Genomic DNA, 20,170 nt, shown 5'->3' with positions numbered 1-20,170 from the left:
TTCTGGTTATATTATTAGAGAACTCAAAGGTTCTATAAGAGCCAGATAATTTTGTACTGAAAACCTGCCCTGACAGCCCTTCTTAACCTCTACCTAGCTACCTTGGCATTGTGTTATTGTTGATTACAGGAAGGTTTCATGTAAAGAAATGTGTGGTCTGCCCCAGACCCATCCTCATGCCTAGGAAAAGCTTGTGTCCCTGGTCACTGATGTATGTAGAGACACACCACTGGCCACTCTAACCAGGGCAGATGGGAGCCCAGACTGTGTTTTACGTCTAATTGCGGAGACAGGGACTCAGTGAAGCAACCATTCCATATGCCAGCGAGAGAAGCCAAAAACTGAAGGTTTCCAGTGTCCTCATTGCCGAAAACACAAAGCAGCATCTAATGCCCCCTTCACTGTTGGGTCTCCGTTAATTTGCAACACCCTATTTTTAAAATATTGCAACCTTAAAATAGTATTAATTCTGAAAGTGCCACTCTGACTTCAGAAATGGTACGCTTGCTCTCTTCTTAAATTATACAACTTAGGAGAAAGAAATATGTGTTCAACAGACACACTGGGGTTGTAGAGGCAGGAGTGGGGTTGCAGAGAAAAACTGCCTTGCCTTCAAGCCTGGAAATTGGCCCTTGATGGTCCTGAGAAAAGAAACAAGAGAACATTTTCTCACTTTCATCTGCAGCCTCTGGGACTATACTTGGTGAGAAGTGAGATTTTTCCAGAACACAGACACCTCCTCAGATTATGCCATGACTTTTTCTGCCTGATGAAAATCTCCATCCCTCTGAGCAGAGGCACATCCTTGGAAGGAAGGTTCCGAAAGGCAGCCATCTGTCGGGGAAAGAGGCGCCCTGTGTTTACCCTGAAACTGCCTCCTCCCAGACTCGCCCTTGAGCTGGCTCCCGGGCTGCTGCGTGGCTGTGCTCAGGCTGCATTTCCCGCGAACTTGCAGGCCAAGGCTGGGCTGATTAACTCCTATGATTTTATGGTCATCTTGGCCGGGTTTGAAACCATCCTGGTCCTGCCACATCCTAGCAAGATGGATGTTGTCTATTACCCAGGCTTTCTGAGCCTCAGTTTGCTCATACATAAAACGACTCTCAGAATGTCAGTTTGTTAGAATGATTGTTAGAGCTCGGTGATATGCTGTGGGTGGAGTGACCAGCACCTTACCCAGCAAAGAGTTCACACTTATTAAATGTGCCTTAGTCCTGGCATTCTGCTGGTGCCAGTGTCGGGGAGGATCTAGTGTATGAAGGAAGCCATCGCTGGTACAGTCATCGCAGGCCCCAGGAGAGTAGGAAGCAGATGGAAAATATAACTTCCCCTTGCCTTCCTTTCGCCAACTCATAGACTCATAGAGTCTTGGGGATGCATCAGGCCAGCCTCGGAGATGAGGGCAATTCTTCACGTGGTGCCAGCTCTTCCACCTCTGTTTAACAGCGGAGGCTGGTTGAAAAATGATCCACGCAGGCAGGGGCAGTTCTCAAGAGGCCAGACCACTTGGCGCAGCTCCCTGAGTTAGCAGGCCACTGTATTTATCTTAAGCAAAGCCCTGAAAGCATGCCACACTGCTCCAGCAACATATCAGCTGTCCGAATGATGTTCTGTTCTATCTTGCTTAAATCATTTAAGTCTGTGAGTCACCAACTATTCGCTGTACGGGAATTCTCCCCAATGGCAAGGTGGTAGAATAACAAACATGGAGTTCTAGCTAAGAACTTTTCATTGGCGGGTAACTCCCGATTTGTTTCAAATGGGACATTTACATCCCAGCTATGGGATATGCAGAGGTATTGAGTGGAATGTCAAGTGATGCTCCAGCCTAACAGGTGACCAGAGGCGAAGGAGCACTTGAAAGAGAAATGTGATTTATTGCTTTCAAGATCTTGCCATTCAAGGCTTAATGCATTTGCTATTAGGCCCCAAAGCATCATCTTCCATGGGACAGAAGGATTTCATCATTTTCTTAGGAAAATAGATAATCATGAGATGTAGTCTTTTCAAATTAAACATCTCAATTGGTATCAGACAGCCAGCACCTGGGGAAGGCCAAGCATGACCGCATATGACGGCTCCGAATAGCTCAGATAAATTTAGAGTCTTCACTCATGAAAAGCAGTGTGATTTCTCTGGCTCCTACGACTGGTTCTGTTCACGCTCTAAGCTGAAACGTATCCCACAGCAGCATCCTCTGATCTCTGTGGAGCCCACTCACATTTCCTTTCCCTGTCTGTCATCTACCTTGATCCCCAGCCTCCTATCACCCCCCCCTTGCTTTCCACCAAGCCCCCTGCTCACTCAGTCACCCGCATCTTTGATCACATCTGAACGCATGTAGGTGCTGGTAGTTATAGGCATGTGTGTTTGCAAGGGCATCTCTGTGCGTTTATACAGCTGTGCCTGTGTTTTCATATATGTAAGTGGACTTAAGAAATCTCCGCCTAGAGTCGAGCAGCCACTTGAATCTGAATCCCCTTCCCTCGCTTTCCCATACATCTCTGGTATCGCCCCACATCAGGCGGGAGAGGAGTTCCTCTGGGGGGTTAGGCTGCATAATTCACTTCTGGTGGAATTTGGGGCCAGGTCCTTCCCTCCCCTGTTTTCTCTGTCTCCTCAGTAAAGGAAGCAATGAGAAGAGCAGACACGCACTTAGGAACAAAGAGCCACCTGAATTTTAATTTTAGTGATTATGTCCGAACAGCAGGAGTCCCGTGTGTCCCAGATGTATCGGGTATGGTCTCGCTACGCAGAACAGAGAGGGGACATGATCGCTTATTACCTCCACCATGAAGCAGGGCGCAGCAGACCCCTGTGAGCTGGGCCTGGAGGAGTCGTCGCTCCGCTCCAGCTTCTCTGCCCAAAACGCAGCTCCTTCCCTTTAGTCCTGTCGTCTCATGAAATCGGTGATATGTGTCAGGCCCAGCAAAACCAACTTAGTGATGTGAGACATAAAGTAATATTTTAGTTCTTAAACTGTTTGAATGTCTGTAATAATGTGAAGTCTAGTATTATCCAGAATAAAAGAGAAAGGACCACACTACGCTGTCTAAAAACTTAAACTGAGTACCTACCAAGTAGCAGCAGGCACTTATATATACTTTTCTGCTCGATATTTAAACTTCATAGCCATTCTGCATGGGGGTATTGCTGCGGAAAGTTAGCACAGTTGAGTGACTTTCCTTATGCTACATACCTATTAAGTGGCCGAGCCGAATAATAGCTATAACCTTTCTATGAGCACTCGTCTATTAAGCTAGGAGTACAATGGGTACAAAAGTGAATTTCCTGTAATTTTCTTTCCTCCCTAGGCCTTAGTAACGTGTGGGTAGAAATGGAACCCTTTTTGTCTTTTAGTCTCAAGTTAGAACTCGAACTCTTTGAATTCAGGATCCATATAAAATTCAACCTGGTAGCAAATACAGTGTATAGTTCATAGTAGGTGCTTAATAGCAGTGTGTTGATAGGGACTCTTTTTCTGTTTCTTGAAGAATGCCCTGTGTCTATGCTTTTTCCCTCCTCTTCTTGACTTTATGCTCTTATTGCTTCTTATTTCTGTATAATCTCCCCTCCCTAACTCAGTGGATTAGAACCGCTTAATTGTATGAAGTTTGTAAAGTTCTCAACTAAGTTTGAGAAAAGCATTAAATACATTGGAACAAAAGCTCTATCAGTTAAAAAGTAACTATTGAGAATAAGTTTTTTTGGTTCCTCTGAAAAATCTCCCTATAAAATAAAATGTATTAATAACAAAAATTGTGCTGATAAAATTTATTCTATATAGAGTATTTCTAGAATTACAGTCTATTTCTTGGGAACAGAGTTTTAAATTCTAGCTACTTATATGCCCCACATATAAGTAGCCTACTGTGTGCCAGATTATGTGTTTGGGTCAGAATATAGAGAGAGAAGGCATGGTTTCTATCTTCAAGCAAATTATGATGGCATGACCTTAATTTGGGAGGATTAGGTATGTGATGTCTGGGCATGTGAGCCAACTATTGCACTGGCATGTAAGAAGTGCTATGATAGAGATTATGCTAGAACTTTGGAAGAACAGAATTATGGTATCTAATTGAGACCTTGAGTCAGGAAAGTTTTCCTAGAGAAGTTGGCACATGAAAGGAGTTTTGAAGAATCAACAGTGGTTCCATAGAAAAAGGAAAGAGACTTTGAAGTTAGCCATTGAACAACTCTCAAGGTTCATTTTTTCTACAATTCACAGGGTTAAACTTGATTTAACTCAGTCTGTTCTTTTTCTAAACTACCTCCTGTAAAGATATACACAAACTATCTATATTACTACTCTTATTTTGTAACACTGTGAATGAATTCACAATATAATTTTTCAAAACTTGAGCCCAACCTTCTAGTTCTTTCTAACTAAATGAAATAATGGAGTGGATTCTGAATTTGTAATGTCTTAATTTTTGACATTTTAAAATAAGGTTCTGCCTGGCTGGGCGTGGCTCAGCAGTTGAGCATTGACCTAGGATCCAGGAGATGGTGGTTCGATTCCCAGTCAGGGCACATGCCTGGGTTACGGGCTCGATCCCCAGTTGAGGGCATGCAGGAGGCAGCCGATCAATGACTCTCTCATCACTGATGTTTCTCTCTCTCTCCCTTTCCATGCCTCTCTCTGAAATCAATAAAGATATATTAAAAAATAAAATATAAAATAAAATGAAGGTTCTGCTACCATGAAGTCTGAACCAGTTTAACAAAGTTTTGCGTAGTGAATATCCACAACTCCCTTTATTGAAGATACAAAAATTTGTGACAGACATGTCAACTCTTGAAACACAGATGCTCCATGGTGACTGAAAAGAGTTTCTTCTCTCACAGTGGTTAACCACGCTTCCTGAAGTTTGCACATACCATCCAATCGCTTAGAAATGCACTTTTCACAAATAGAATACAAGTGAACCCAGCTCACCCCAAATGATGGTGCAAATGAGTGGAGTGGGGTCCAGATCAGTGTGGCACTGAAGTCCATAGAAATAAGCATTCATGATTGGAGTGTAACAGGATTTAGATTCATAATCTTTAAATTGCAAAACCAGCAAGAAGCATTTGCATCAACTTGATCTGGTTTAATACCATAGCAAGAGCAAGTAGAGCCTAAACGCTCATGTTAATGAGAAGCCTGGGATCAGATGATGGAAAGGAGATTGGAAGGTGGCAGAAAACTGTATAAGGACTGATCCCTTTGCCTGCAGATGTCCAGGTCCTGATTCATGAGCTTATATGGATCTTCACGTTTATTGAAACACTTCACATATTTTGCCTGGTACCAAACTGGGTCTTTGTCCATGTTCTGCCACCAACCGGATGCATGACTTTGGGTGGGTCATTCCTTTTTTCCCATTAGTGCATTTGGTGATCTCTTACGTCTCTTCCTCTGTTATGTACGTAATTCTGATATGTGTGTCCTGTCTAAATGATAATTGGACAGGGCCTGTAAAATACTGAGACACTACCAGAAAGTAATCCATAGACCTTGACAGATATTATCACTCTTTCGGGACATTATTCTTTATGCCTTACAAATACAGAGAGGTGGCAAATAGGTTTCTATCTGTATGCTGTGTTTGTGGTGCTGGTTGCCTAGAGTGTTGTGTTATCCATATCAATTCTAAGATCCGGATAATTTGCTTTTTAAATATTTTTGAAATTAACATCCTCAATGAATTTGATAATGTAGATACGATATAACACTTGGTCTTCTTCCGAAATAAATTTTAAAAAAGGTATACAAATAATGTAACAATAAATTAACAACGCTAATTGAATAGACCTGTATAGCACTGTATCAGCCATGACCCTAGCAGGAAACATTCAAATGTCTTAACTGAGCAGCACTGAGTAAAGGAACTATTACCTGAGCTGTTGCCAGAGTTAAGGGAAGCCAACAAGAAATATGAAGTTTTTCATGAGCTCGCTACAGCATGGACCCATTAGCACTTCTAAATGTAGAGGAGCAGGCGGTGGAGAGTGTCCCTGAACCCGGTGAATGGTGTAGTGACAATGGCAGCTCTAGAAGGCAGCACCTGAGAGAAGCTGTGGCCTTCAGTGGAGAAATGCAGTCACTGCCAACGGTGGCCTCACAATGAGGGACTGTCAGGATCAAATACCCACCCCTTCCTCTCCTCATGCCCTAAAAGGTTAGCCTCCTCGGATGCAAAGGGTAAAGAAGGTAGAGGTAAGGCGAAGGAATGTTAGAGGGTGCACAATCTAGATGGGGGAGATTATACAGCATAAGAACACCGTGCCCAACAGTTAGACAATATATATTCTTTATAAACAAGTTAGGGACATTTATAAAATTCATTGCATACTAGACCTTAAAAAGTCTCAATGAGAATTAGACTAGAATGACACGGAACCCATTTTCTTACTGTCATGCAATTGTTAGGAAAATAAAAGAGAAATTAAAAGCTTTTGCAGAATTAAAAGTTTAATGTAGCCTTCTAAGACATTCATGGCCAAAGAAGACATTAACATGGTGACTTGATCAGATTAAGATGCTACATATGCAGATTTGTAGGACATGGCTAATACAATGTTTAAAAGGATTCCAAAATAAAAGAAATCGTAAAAGTAATGAGTTAAGTGTCCAACCCAACAAGTTAGATAAAGATAAAACAGAATTTACCCAATGAAAGTAGAAGGAAGAAACTGATAAATGTAAGAACATAAGTTCGAGAAAGAGAAAACAAGCTAAAAAAGTAACCTACGAAACCAAATGTTAAGTTCTGTAAAGATAAAAAAGAAAAAAAAGTTAGACGTGAGTGTAATTTATTCTTAATCTTATGGTGCCCTTCCATGTGCAGGGTGTTTATTAACATAGTCTTTCTTCTCTCTCATAATTTAGCCCTTGGAAAGCTGGAATTTTCTAGTGCGTTTAGAAGGAGTAGCTGGCCACAGTTAGGCAGTGTCTCTCTGTCTCTCTGTCTCTCATTCAGTTTTGTCCTAGATACAAAGTGGGAAAGGAAATTGAGTTGTGAGGATACTAGAAAGTAAAAAAAAGGTACCAAGTTCAAAATATCTGATAAGCAGAGCTGCTATTGCACAAATGTCAATTCTTTCACCTCCCCCCATCATTTATTGAAAATGCATGTGCCCAAATTTACATCTTGATGGGCATTTAAAATTCATAGGTCATAAATTCTGAATTAGTTGAATGATGACAAGGCTAAAGAAAGAATTTCTCTATTTATGTTTTCTCAATCAGTTACCATTGAGCTAACACTGTGATCTTTGACCAGCTCCAAATATGGACTCTGGGAATGTAATTTTGGCTGGGATAACTGCTCTAGGCCCTGAAGATTTTATATTCTCTGGTGAGTGTGGAGTTGGTGTCTTCATACTCTTAGATGTCTTGTTAATGATATGGATTCCAAAAATGAGCAAACTCAGAGACCTACCACTGATTCATTTAAGTTCCAAGGACTCAGAGGAGTTCTAGTCATTACTATAGAAGACAGTCCAGATTAAAGCCACTGAAGAAACTATATTAAAATCATATGGAAAATTTATTGTTTCCCAGGCATTCTCTTAAGGACATTATATATATTACTTTATATAAAACTTAAATCAACTTCATGTGATTGATATGATTATCATTTTTATTTTATATATTGGATATTTGAGAGACAAAGAGATTCAATAGCTTGTCCATGGCCACCCAACTATCAGGTAATGCCCACAGGATTTGAACCCAATCTGACTCAGATTCTACTTTTATCCACTTCTGAACAAAAAGTAGTTGTATTTAGACAAATACACCTAAGCTTTCAAATTGATGAGACATAGAAATTGGAGTAGACTTAAATTTCTTTGGACTATTAACACTTAAGGACAATATAATTTATTTTGGATCAACAAGTCTTTTGATCTTTGGGCTTTGACTTTCAAGGGAGTTTAAAAGTTGGATCTCTTTTCTGCCAGGGAATTTGATGATGGCAAGAGATTTATTTTCATATCTGAAGTATCACTGCATTGCTGGAATTTTAATATTACAGCGTCTTTATGTAGTTTATTATTGAAATACATTTATGATGTCATTTGGTCTCTTTGAGGACCTTTTGAAAAAGTGGCTGGACATAATTGGAGAAGGGAAATAGAATAGAGTGACTTTTCAGCCTTGAGTACAGAGTGGCCTTGGAGACGATTTAATTAATGCACTCTTCTGACCCATATCCAAGAAGAGAGCCAAACAAGCAGTTGTTAAATGCAGAGTGGCATCGTGAAGGATTATTCTGATGGACATCTAATCTCTTTGCAAGAGGGAGGTAGCACATCATTCTCAACTGACCATAGCTTTAATGGTTAGGCCAATGAATTAAGAGAACAAAAACGTGGGGAATATTGGAAATGGTGGTGCTTCTATCTTACTCCTGATGATGATTACTCCATGTAAAGGGAGATCCTTTGGCACAATTCTCTTGGCCTCTCTCTGTCTAATTATTCACCCTGCCCAAGAGGAGGAGGAATGCCCTATCTGGTTGGTGAGATTGGAAGGGGGAAGTGGGCATGGATGGTCAGCAGATTCCTTTTTTTCTAAGGAGCCAGCAGACTGCACGTAATATGCATTGTGTCCTGGATATCTAGGAGTAACCCTGTCTCAGAGATGGAGGCCTGTTCCCCTCCAGCACTGCTGGGTAGTAAGTCTTTTCATTCTAAGATCTAGTAATAGAAACTCCACTTTCTTGTAGATAAAAGAAACACTGTTTAATATCATCATTAACATTTCAAAATCTTATTAGTCCTTTCTTTGTCTTATTCTTGGAGTGGTTTAGTACTCAGGCAAGAAAAAGAGAGCAATTTATTGCCTCCCTTTCAAATAACCCAACAACAAACTACTGCCACAATGGATGGATGGATGGATGGATGGATGGATGGATGGATGGATGGATGGATGGATGGATGGATTGATGGATTGATGGATGGATGGACAGATGAAGGGGAGAGGGAGAGAGAGAGAGAAAATTTATAAGAGGATAACTCAGAACCAGAATCATGCTGATTTGTACCATAGAATTCCAGAAAATTTTGGGAACCCTGAAACTGTTTTGACCTAAGAGTGAGGGTGCAGGATGGGGATTGAGACAATAGAATTGGTTGAAAATTTGTATATTTGTATAAAAATTTCAGCTTGGTAATGGCTCCTCAAATGACTGGAAGATAAAGTTAATGAGAAAGAACTGGATAAACATTCCATGTCCCTGTCCCCTGCTTGGACTCAAGAAACTTCTGGTAGCTGAGCCTATTTCTTCCAAGTAAGAAACTGAGTGTTTTCTTTATGGGGAAATTATCAGGTTAAGGAAACAACAATAATAAAATTGTCAATTGGGAATTACCCAATTAAATGGCCCATCCAGGTGATCCTGCAATAAAACCAAGCATTGAAAAAAACTTGCTTCCAAATAGCTTTCTGATATTTTACTCTTAAATAAAAATGCAGTTAAGAATCATAAGATGGTCAAAATAAACTCATAACATGACAACAGAGAGAAATCAAACAAAAACAGGAAAAAGGAAGTAGGAGGAAAAAATAATGAAGGAGTAGGCAAAAATTCACACCCCCCACACCCCGCTGCACGCACAGTCCCCCCAACCCTCCCCACAGACCCCACACACACAGAGGGAAAGAGAGAAAAGGGAAATTACTTCCATAATTAACATTAATATTAAGTATTTTCTAAAAAGAACTAAAATTACAAACCAGGATATTCAGAAAAAATAATCGGAAACAACCCTCTTCTCTTCCCCCGGAAACTTGGAAATTAAAAACATAAGGTCAGATATGAAAATGCTAATAGATATTTTGGAAAAAGTTTCAGAAATCTACCAGCAACAAGAAGAATAAAAATAAAAAGGGCAGACAATAGGAAAGGTAAGATCATAAAGTTCGAGGATCAGCAGTGAAGCCTAAATGTCCAACGAGAGGATGTTTCTGGTGATGAGAGCAGAGAGCACATGGGGTAGAAAATTACCAGTGATAATTCAAGAGAAGTACTAAAAACTGAAAACAGCCCTTTTCCCATTAAAAATGCCTACCACGAACTTAAATAAATAAAATAGGAATGCCTACCAATCCTATGAATGCCTACCAAGAAATAAAAATCAAGTAAAAATAAAAATCAAGTTTCTCCACAGCACTAGGAATTTGACTGTAATGAAACATTATTTGCCAATTTAAAAGACAGATTAATCCTACTAAAATTCTACCCTGTCACACTACTAGTCAATTAACAGTCTCAAAAATTGTATCTCCTAAGTGCCCTTCCCCGGGAAGCGATGGGCACAAACCATGGGAGAGGGAGCTGCAGAGCTCAGAATAAGGGCTGCGACCCAGAAGAGAGGAGAGAACTTTGCGCCATGGTGGCGAAGAGAGTGCCAGGGTGGCAGCTGTGCCATAGGCCTAGAGGAAAACCAGCACAGATGGGTCTCGGTACTGAAGGACTGAGGCCTCCAAGGAAAAGATGAGTTTGATATGACAATTGATGTGGGGGATACATTCAGAGAGTACAGAGAACCATAAAAGTCACTTGAAAACTCACCCAGAAAACAGATTTCTGAATTGTTATCTGAATTTCTTTTTGACCGCCCCTAATCAAGTACTTTATGCCTGAATGCTTTGGATTTCTGCAATTGTAGTCAGAACCTGATGGACAGAATTTTTCCTATTCCTTGCCTTCCTTAACTCTGCACCAGAAAGTGTCTGCGCTTATCGCCTTTTGCTGTATGACAGGGAATTAGTCAGAAAAATAAGATAAAACAGCAAAGCCCTGCTACCAGCTAGCTCTCTAACAAGGTGCTAAGGTCAATATTGGGCTAGCTTAATTAGTGTCAATATTAAGAACCTTCAGACAACCTGTAGAGAGGGAACTGACTGCCGGTATTTGAAAGCTTCTCGGGACTATGAAGATGGGGGAAATACAACGAGGGTTTTGAGTACCTCTCAAATTCCAAAATATAGGTGATTACCTGTTGTACATCCATGGAGGTAGAGAGCTATTTTTCTGGGAAGCTATGCCAGGCTCTCGAAGGGATCTCTATTAATGCCTAGGATAGCTTCACGACCATCTGTCCCAAGGTCCAAGAGGAATCACACAGTTACAGATGGGAACATCAAAGAAAATGAACACATGTATTTGGGGTGCCCTCGAGCAGTGTCGGTGTGAATGTGAGGTTGGGAGACACTTCCTCTCCGTCCGAGGAGGCAGGCTCACGGGGCTGAATATCTGTCTTCGTCTGTCCTTCCTCTAACAGATGCCCAGCGCAGCTCATCAAGTCTTCTCAAAGAATGACTCACCATACTTTTTATTATTTTCACAAAACCCAGACTTGGTTATAGAATCTTTTCTGTACTAGCCATAGTTCTTAAAGCGCAATGGTCATTTTTTTTTTTTTAATACCTGGGTGTGGTTGCCATGGGCTCTTAGAGACAGAAAGCACTTTTGGGCCTCCTGTTCCTGATGTGGATCCAGCCTTAGTAGCCCTTGGTGTTTCTTGAGCATTCCTGCTTTACTTTTCCATCTCAACGTAAATACACACAGCCAGAACTTTTATCAGTTTTGTGTCAGATTTGCAGCCTCAAAGAGGGAAATAATGACCCACTCACACCTCTTCTTATTGAAAGAGGCCTTTATTTTCGGTGTGCAGGGCAAGGGTTGGTCACTAAAGGAATCGGCTGTCTATAAAACCTTTGTTAGAGCTGCAAGTCTAATGCTCAGAGAAACTTCGCTTGATTTCTGGAGGCCAGGGTTGCCAAGTTAACAAGACATTTTCACCTGTTTCACCCCATGCCAGGTATGGGATAATTTTGCACAAATACTACATATTTCTATGTGAAGTAAAGCAAGAGGCAAAGTTCATATAAATAATCCCTTGTCTAGGTAGATGCAGAAGTTCTCGCTTTTTTCTTTAGTATCAGCGTTTGCCACTTGCTATGAGTTGACTTGACAATATTCTGATCCCTGCCTCCCTCCTCACCTGTCACAGGTTGCACACAGAGTGGGGGAAGGGGGTAAAACCTCAGCTCCCTCCCTAAGTGCGACTGGTGGCCGTGGGAGGAGGAAGCAGGAGGTGAACCGCCCACCCTCTCCTCCACACGCAGGCTCTGCCGCCTGGACTGCCTTGTGAAAAAGCCCGAATTCCCCGTTCCTTGTGTGTCCCCCCGCTTCATTCTCCGTCCCCTTCCCAGGCGGTCCTTGCTCCCGTTTGGCTGCTAACACCTGTCTGTGAGCTCTAACCATAGGTGGCCTTGTCAAATCAATTCCTTCATTTCGAAAAGCAAGATGACATTCGGGAGGAACAACACGGGGTGTGGTCCACCTGGGGGAGCCGGCCCTTCTGTCCCTGTTCTGTCCTGTTTGCTGGAGCTCTTGCCCTAAGGAGGCGACAGGGCCCCCCTCCCTTTCCTCCACGTCGAGTCTCCCCTCAGCACACGGAGCAGGATGTTCAGGAGCAGTTTCTCACCAGCCCAGAGGGTGAGTCAGAGGCTCTTTCACTCAATCTTTGCACTTTCCCAAGAGAAAACATGGGAGTGATGTATCAGGAGAGTCTACGAAGTTCACGGAAATAGGCCCCAGTTCATGCTAATTTTATAAGTGACGGCATGTCCCCAAATGGGGACGATTCCCACCTGCAGAGCGCCTAAGGCAAGGAAGCGTTAGGACTTCCAGGAAGACGGTGGAGAGTCTTCTCAGAGTAAAGCATCGAGGAAAGTAAGCATCCTTCCAAATTCAGTTCTCAGAGGGTCACAGACTCTGCCATCGATCTGCACAGCCCTTGCCCCTTGACTGAAAGTAAAACCGGGGTGAATCAGGGCATTTTCGTGGGATAGCGGCTTCGTGTCTCCATCCTGGTGCCTTTTCCCCACCTTCGCCCCGCAGCCCTGTGCACCGAGGGAAATGGGAAAACCGGGCTCCTCGGAAGTCAGACCCAAGCAGATTATGAACAATAAGCAGATGTCAGCACCCCAGTTGCACTGGGACGCCTTCGCCTCTCCTGTGCAGAGGGACCAGCAGAGGTTGAAGGCTGAGCCACCCGACCAGCAAGGAGCCGGGGTGCCACCCACGCTCCCAGAGCCCCGAGGCGGGAGGAAGCCTTCATCCAGTGTGCTTTGAGAAAGCTGGAACACGGACAGCTGACCTGCCATAAATCCACAGCAAATGGACTGACAAAATCCCGAGGTGCAATGAAAGTAATAATCTCAGCTCCCGCAGAGGCTCCCCTTGGATCCTCAGGAGGCACCTAGTGGCCTCTCCCCTCGTCGCCACTCATTCAGCAGGACTTGTTCACTGCAGGGCGAAATTACCTCTGTGGACGTGTGAGTTGCCATTGTGTGAACATGTTATTTTTACTGTAAAATTAGTGTGTGTTAGTTAGTGTAAATCTTCTGATTTACCTGGGCCTTAAAACTTCCCTGATGCAATTGAAAATTTTAATTCTGCTGAACCCTTGCATCTGAAAACACCTTCTATTTTTTCCTTTTTTTTTTTACCCAGCAAAATGCTTCAGAAAAAAAAAAAATCTTTAAGCAACTTACTAACGGATGCTTATGTGCCTTTCTCTCTGTCTCGCTAATGCAACACATGTCTAATAGATGTCACCACGTGCCCGGCGCCGCTCAGAGGGGAGCCTACAGCAGCGAGAGTGAGAGGCAGGGAATCTCCCGCTAGAGCTAGAGATTCTGGGAGAAGAAGACGATAAAACAATAAAGTTCGCAGTAAGAAATTTAGGTGATGACCTAGGAGGGGGTGGGGTGCGGCCTGAGCTAGGTTAGTTTAGATGTTGAAAGAACATTTCACCGAAGCTTTGAGCTGAGGCTGGAATGAAGAAGAGGAGAAGCCGTGGGGATATTTGTGGGTAGACAGGCAGCCAGAGCAGGCTTTTTCCAACTTGGCACTAATGACTTTTAAGGGCAACTAATAACTTTTTATGGGGCTTGTTCTGGGATTATAGGAGGCGTAGCGGCATCCCTGGCCTCTACCCAGTAGATGCTGGTGAATGGCACCTCCCCACCCCATTTGTTAGAACCAAAATGTCTCCAGACTTGCAAGATTGCTTCCAGATGAGAACCACTGGGATAAAGGCATTATAAAATGCAAAGGCCCTAAACAGCAACAAGCTGAAGCGGTATATAAGAAGTTAGTGTGTCTGAAAGGTAGAGATTGAAGGTAAGAGAGGGAGAAAAAAAGGTCTGGATACAGGCAGAGGCCAGCTCACACTAGAGCCTTGCACATTACTTATTACAGTAAGGACCTAGGATTTCACTGCAGGTACAGGTGGGAGGCATTGGAAGACCAAGGAAAGGGAATTCTAATCTGAATTACATTTTGCCATCACTGTGGATGCTACATGTAATGCTGCAAATGCCTCGTTGTACTAACTTATTTTAATTAGCGGATTGGCTATCTGAGTTCAAAGATAAAACTTAGTTCAGATTTTTTGGTAATAAGTTTTACTTTCATTTTATGGATTTAAATTTGCTATGAACACTCTGGAGGCTATTTCCCCCAGAGGCTATATAATTAATTTGGGTAGACATCAAGACATGCAAAAACGTACATAGCCACGTTAGAAGCTGACACCTTTTACTTAATTACTGCTCTAAACATAAAAGATAGGGAAAAACTGAATATTGCCACTTACCAATTACTAAATTATCATGTACTATTGAAAAAGAAGAAGACTCCGTTACTGACGTCATGCTCACACAGTTGGATTCTTTGTTTCCCAGCTTCCATTGGGCCCCTGGGCCCCGTAGATGTGGAATTTCAAAGCAGTGTGCCAGGCTGCTGAGTGGGCGCCTCTCGGGAGGTGCCTGAACACGGTGAGAGCGCTCACATCCGCAGGGCAGATAGAAACAGGTCGAGGAGGGAGAGGCTCAGCCGTGGCTACGTGAAGCGTCGCTGCCACCTCAGGCTCTGAACTCCGGCCCAGGACGAACAGGGAGGGGTGCTCCCTTCACTGTCAAGCTGAGCGACAGGCACCCTCAGGACACCATTCCCTGGAGTTAGGATGCTCCGTCGGTAAAGTGCCTGACACAGGTCTGAGTTACGCGTTTTCTTAAGGAGAGAGACAGTGGCTGTGGCCTGAAGCATTGAGAGAGGGAGAGAGAGATTGATACTGATTTGAAATCAGTGGAAACTGCACTCACCAAGCACTAAAGAATGCCTGCATTTTGCTCGTTAAGTTTCTCGGGGTCCAGAGTCAAAGGAGCGAGGTGACTTGGAGTCCTTTCAAACGGCGCCTCTTCCCGTGCCTGGAGCAATGGTGAGGATTTCCATAGAGGGTTCTGTGTGGAGTGAGTCCAGCAAGGAAGGTGAGCGCAGCCCAACTGGGGGGGTCCGGTGAAGAGGGGAGGAGGCACCTGAGGGTTTCCAAGAAAGGAAGGTTTAAATATCAGGTGGGCTCAGCAGTTCATCGCTCGCTTCAAGAAAGGTGTATTGGCCCCCCCTTACCCCCCCAATGCAATGCAAATTGGACCACAAGCCCTGATTTGCAAGGAGAGGGTGGAGCAGGGAAAGAAGGAGCCCGGGGGAGGGCGGTCCTGTCTGAGTTGGTCAAGTTCAAGGTGCAGACGGAACAGAGACCACGCTTTCTCATTAGCAAGTGGACACTGAGTATTGTGACTTAGAGTAAGTCAGTTCATTGGAAAAGGACAGTGGAGAACAGAAATGCCCTTTCGTGTTATTGTGTCCTACTCACCCTGCCTGTTCAGCATCCCGGTTAGAATGTTCTCCAGCTGCGGGGATCACTCTTTATTCTAGAGTCTTCCCACGGTGTCGAGGGAAGCTCATCACGTTTGCTAACCTGGAACATTATCTGGACACATCTAAGACCAAGTATGTTTTTGTGTTATATTTTAGAGCGTTCATGTGTTTATTCATTCATTTAATATGTGTTTATTGAGTGCCTAATATTTGCCAGGTTTTTAGTAATCTTGGCTTGAGGTGTTAGACACTTACCTCACCAGAGGGAGGCTAGCAGGCTAAGGGAAGCAGGCCTCTGGGCTCAGAGGACCATGTTTCCAGGCCATGGGATGCTCAAGAGATGTTCAAGGAAACACGGTGCCCGGAGCTCCACTGTCCAGGGGACACAGTGGAGAATTACGCTGAGCTGGAGATGTGTCTGCTCCTCACACAGTCTGCTTAGTCTTCGGTTCTATCTCTAAAAACGGATACATGTGTATTCTAATTTAATCTGCAGTAAAATAAAATACTAAGATGTATCAGTTTAGAAATATTCTAGAAGGAAGCCATACATAATAGCAAGTGTCACAGAACAATGTGGGTTTAACTGCGTCTCCCAAAGAAATATGTTGAAGTTCCAACCTCCCCCCTCCCCCCCATCATACCTGTGAAAGTGGCCTATTTGCAAATAGTCCTTGCAGATGCAATCAAGTTAAGATGGATCACCCTGGATTAGGGTGGGCCTAATCCAATGCCCAGCCTTCCCATGAGCAGAGGGAGATAAAGGTCTTCAGATATAGAGACAATGCCAGGGGAAGATGGAGGCAGAAATTGGAGTGATTCGGCTACAAACCGAGAGATGCCAGGACTGCTGGCAACCGCAAGAAGCCAGGAGAGGGGCACGGAGCAGATTCCCACCTCGGATCCTTCAGAGGAGGTGGCCCTGCTGACACATTGATTTTCAGATTTCTAGCCTGCAGAACTGTGAGAAAAATACATTTCTGTTATTTTTAAGGCACCCAGTCTGTGCTCATTTGTTAGGGCAGCCCTGGGAAATAATACGAGTGGTAAATTCAGCCAGAGAGAGAGAGAGGGAGGGAGAACAGTGAGTGTGGACTGTACTAACTTTCTCTTGAAAATGCTGCCATCAAACATGTTATAAGATAACCTTGTTCTGTCAGATCCTAATAATATGTTCTAGAAATCGCAGGCCAGAGACAGATCACGTCGCAATTTAGTAGGCACTCGGAAAATAGCAGCAGGAGCAGTGACACCTAACTCCATATGCTTAAGTATAGAAGGGTGTTTGTAAACTGTGAGATGCTCTGAAAACAAAAAGAAAACAGCACTGCTGCTCCTCTGCTTTCATTGCTTGTGGTTATAAAAAATTAACTAGCGATTTATATATAATTAATTAATTTCACATTTGGGGATATTTTTATTCTCTTGTTTCTGGGCCCCAGTCAAGTTTTTTTACGACAGAGCAAATTCTTACACTACCTGAATTTTTATCATGACTGTGTATGACTTTTCTAACCAGGAAATAAAAATAATTTCTGTTTCAGAAATAAAAGGTTACAATCTACTAGAGTATACAGACTATTTCTATTCGTTCCCTTTTGTAAAGTGCCCCAAATTAATGTTAGCCAATAAGGTACTTAATATCTTTTTGGTGGTTAAGAAGGTATTATGGGTGAAAGGGGCATGACATGGCATACAGTGTTAATTCTGTGTAAAAATTATTTTAAATGTCTTTATTAGGACTATTTAAGTTATGGGCATATAGAGAAAGGAAACATGAACCAGATTGACTAGAAATACATAGAAAATATTAAAGTGAGTGAATGCTAGCTGAGTGATACATTTTTTTGAAGACTGTGGAAAAAAAGGTGATAAAATTTATTTTACAACGTCAGAGGCATTGAGCCTATCATTGTCACAGAAACTAAGTGAATTCCGTTTAAAGCTTTGGGTGGGAAGAAGGCGATATCCCTTTAGATGCTTTGTTTACAATTAAAATGTGCTCCTACCAGGTCTCTATAGTCAGGTTTTCATAGGTGTCGTAACCTGAGCCAGAGAGACATGGAAGCCACTAAACCACCGGAGAGAATCGTCGATAGTTTGATGATTGGAATCTGATGGTCTTTGCAGAGCCCCTGCTGTGCACCCCCCCCCCCCCCCCAGCTCCTACATGACTCCCCTGGCAGGTCAAGGCGGTGTTTTCCTCCCTAGCACATCTGTTATTCCTCCCATCTTTTTTCCGTGGTCACGCCTCCTCTTTTTATCCCTGAAAATGCCTCGGCCCTCTGTGTGCGCCCCTCTTCTTTAAGTTCCCGCAGCCTGATTCAGGACTTCACACTCCTCACTCAGTGCCCTGGGTGCCACGTGAAGTATGGAGGCACCTGGGGGGGGAGAGGGGCAGGGACTCGTTCCATTTGCCTCCGTGTGGCACTGTGTCTACTAGAGGAAGGGTTGCCTCTTCCTTCCCACGAAGAAAATGTTAATTTCCCAAGGCAGGTGCTTATGGGTTGTATCTATCTACCTGGCGAGTGTACTTTTGTTCTTTCCTTTTTAAAAAAATTAATCTGCCCAGTAAAAGTGCGTTTTTCTGATTTACCCAAAGACCTTTATAAGAGTAGAACTTAAACGTTCTCACACACACAACATAGATAAATCTGCGAGGTGATGGATGTGTTAATTAACCGGGTGGGAGGAATCCTTTCACAATGTGTAGCAATAGCCAAGATATGGAAGCAACCCGTCACTAGACAAGTGGATAAAAAAGCTGTGGTACATATAGGCAGTGGAATATTAGTTGGCCATAAAAAAGAACGCACTCAGCATTTGCAGCAGCGTGGATGGAACTAGAGGGTATTACGCTCAGTGAACTAGGTCAGTCAGAGAAAGGCAAGTACCATATGATTTCACTCATATGTGGAATCTAAAGAACAAAATAAATAAAATTAAAACAGACTCATAGACACGACACAGAGAGCAGACTGGTGGTTGCCCGTGGGGAGGTGGGTTGGGGGCTGGGTGAAAAATGTGAAGGGATTAAGAAGTACTAATTGATAGTTACAGAATAGCCTCGGGGGTGTCAAGTTCAGCACAGGGAATATAGTCAGTACGGTTGTGGTGACTATGTGTGGTGCCAGGTGGGTGCCGGAGGTATTGGGGAAGGAATCACTTTATGGGGTGTGTGGTTCTCTGACCACAGTGCTGTGCACCTGAAGCCAATAAAAAATGATGAAAGCACTCTGTAATTAAAAAAATTTTTAATTAAAAAATATAACAATATATACTTTAAGTATCTTACAATGTTATTTGTTAATTAGGCCTCAGTACCAAAGCTGGGGTGGGGGGTGGGGGGTAGGGGGAAGAAACCACTCTAAGTATTTCAGAAGGATATAAGGTAGATAAATGTTTCTAAATTGTTGGAAAAGGGGAGAACCCAAAGGGAAAGGGCCATGCAAGTAGGTGCAAGAAGGCGCTCCAACTGTTTAGGCCGGGAGGAAAGGGCGTTCGCCAGGGCCCCCGGGGAGCCTCACAGTTACTGCAGCCGCGATGGAGCAGCCAGGAGCTGCAGCTCCCGGGAGGGACGCGGGTGCTGGCAGGCCCCCTGCTGATATCACAGCAGCCGCCTCAGCCAGGAGCAGGGGAAAACGAGTTTTCTTTTTCTCCCGGCTTCAACTGACTGCCAATGCCTCCCATTGGCAGAATTTAATCAAAACCCAGTTAGCAAAGGAGTCGCAGGAAAACAGTTTGGAGGCTTCCAGTCTTTGGCAGAATAGGGGAGAAAATAAAAAGGCATCTGTGAGGCTGAGAGCCGAGAGGGAACTAACTGAGGGACCCGAGAGCAGGTAATAATAGAAATAGTGGGGAAAACAATTCTCCCTTTCCCCACAGGCCGCTCCGGCAGCCTGACAGCTCCGGGGGGCAAGCGGGTCCCACGGTTTGCTATGCTCTGAATGACCTGGGATCTTTATAAAAGTACCCCAGCCTGGTTTCCAGCCCCTAGACACCCTGAGTTGGTTGATAAGGGGTGCAACCTGAGCATTGGGATCATTACAACCTGCCAGGCGGTTCGAATGTCCAGTACATTTGGGCCCAGTGCCGTGGGCCGTAGGGGCAGCCACCGTGTCTGGTGGGCAGGCGCAGCGGCAGTGATGTGTCTATGGAACACGTGAAGCTCTCCCCTGGGGCTCCAGAAGCTTTGCGGCGAGCTGTTGCCCTACAGAAAGTGAGTGGTGTCACCCCAATAAATTCAATAAAAATTTTAAAAAAAGGAGTTAAGGGTTAGACAGCTAGTTAGTGGTAGAGCACGGCAAGAACCTGTCTCCTGACTCCTAATCTAGTGCTCTCAACATTAACTGGGTTATCATTTTGCGGTTAAGAAACAGCAGTCATTTGACGGAAAACCAACACAATAAAGTGTAAAAAAATAAGTTTAAAAAAAAAGG

The sequence above is a fragment of the Miniopterus natalensis genome, chromosome 10 (genome assembly GCF_054644295.1).
Source record: "Miniopterus natalensis isolate mMinNat1 chromosome 10, mMinNat1.hap1, whole genome shotgun sequence".
NCBI lineage: Eukaryota > Metazoa > Chordata > Mammalia > Chiroptera > Miniopteridae > Miniopterus > Miniopterus natalensis.
Note: the sequence above shows the minus strand (reverse complement) of the source record.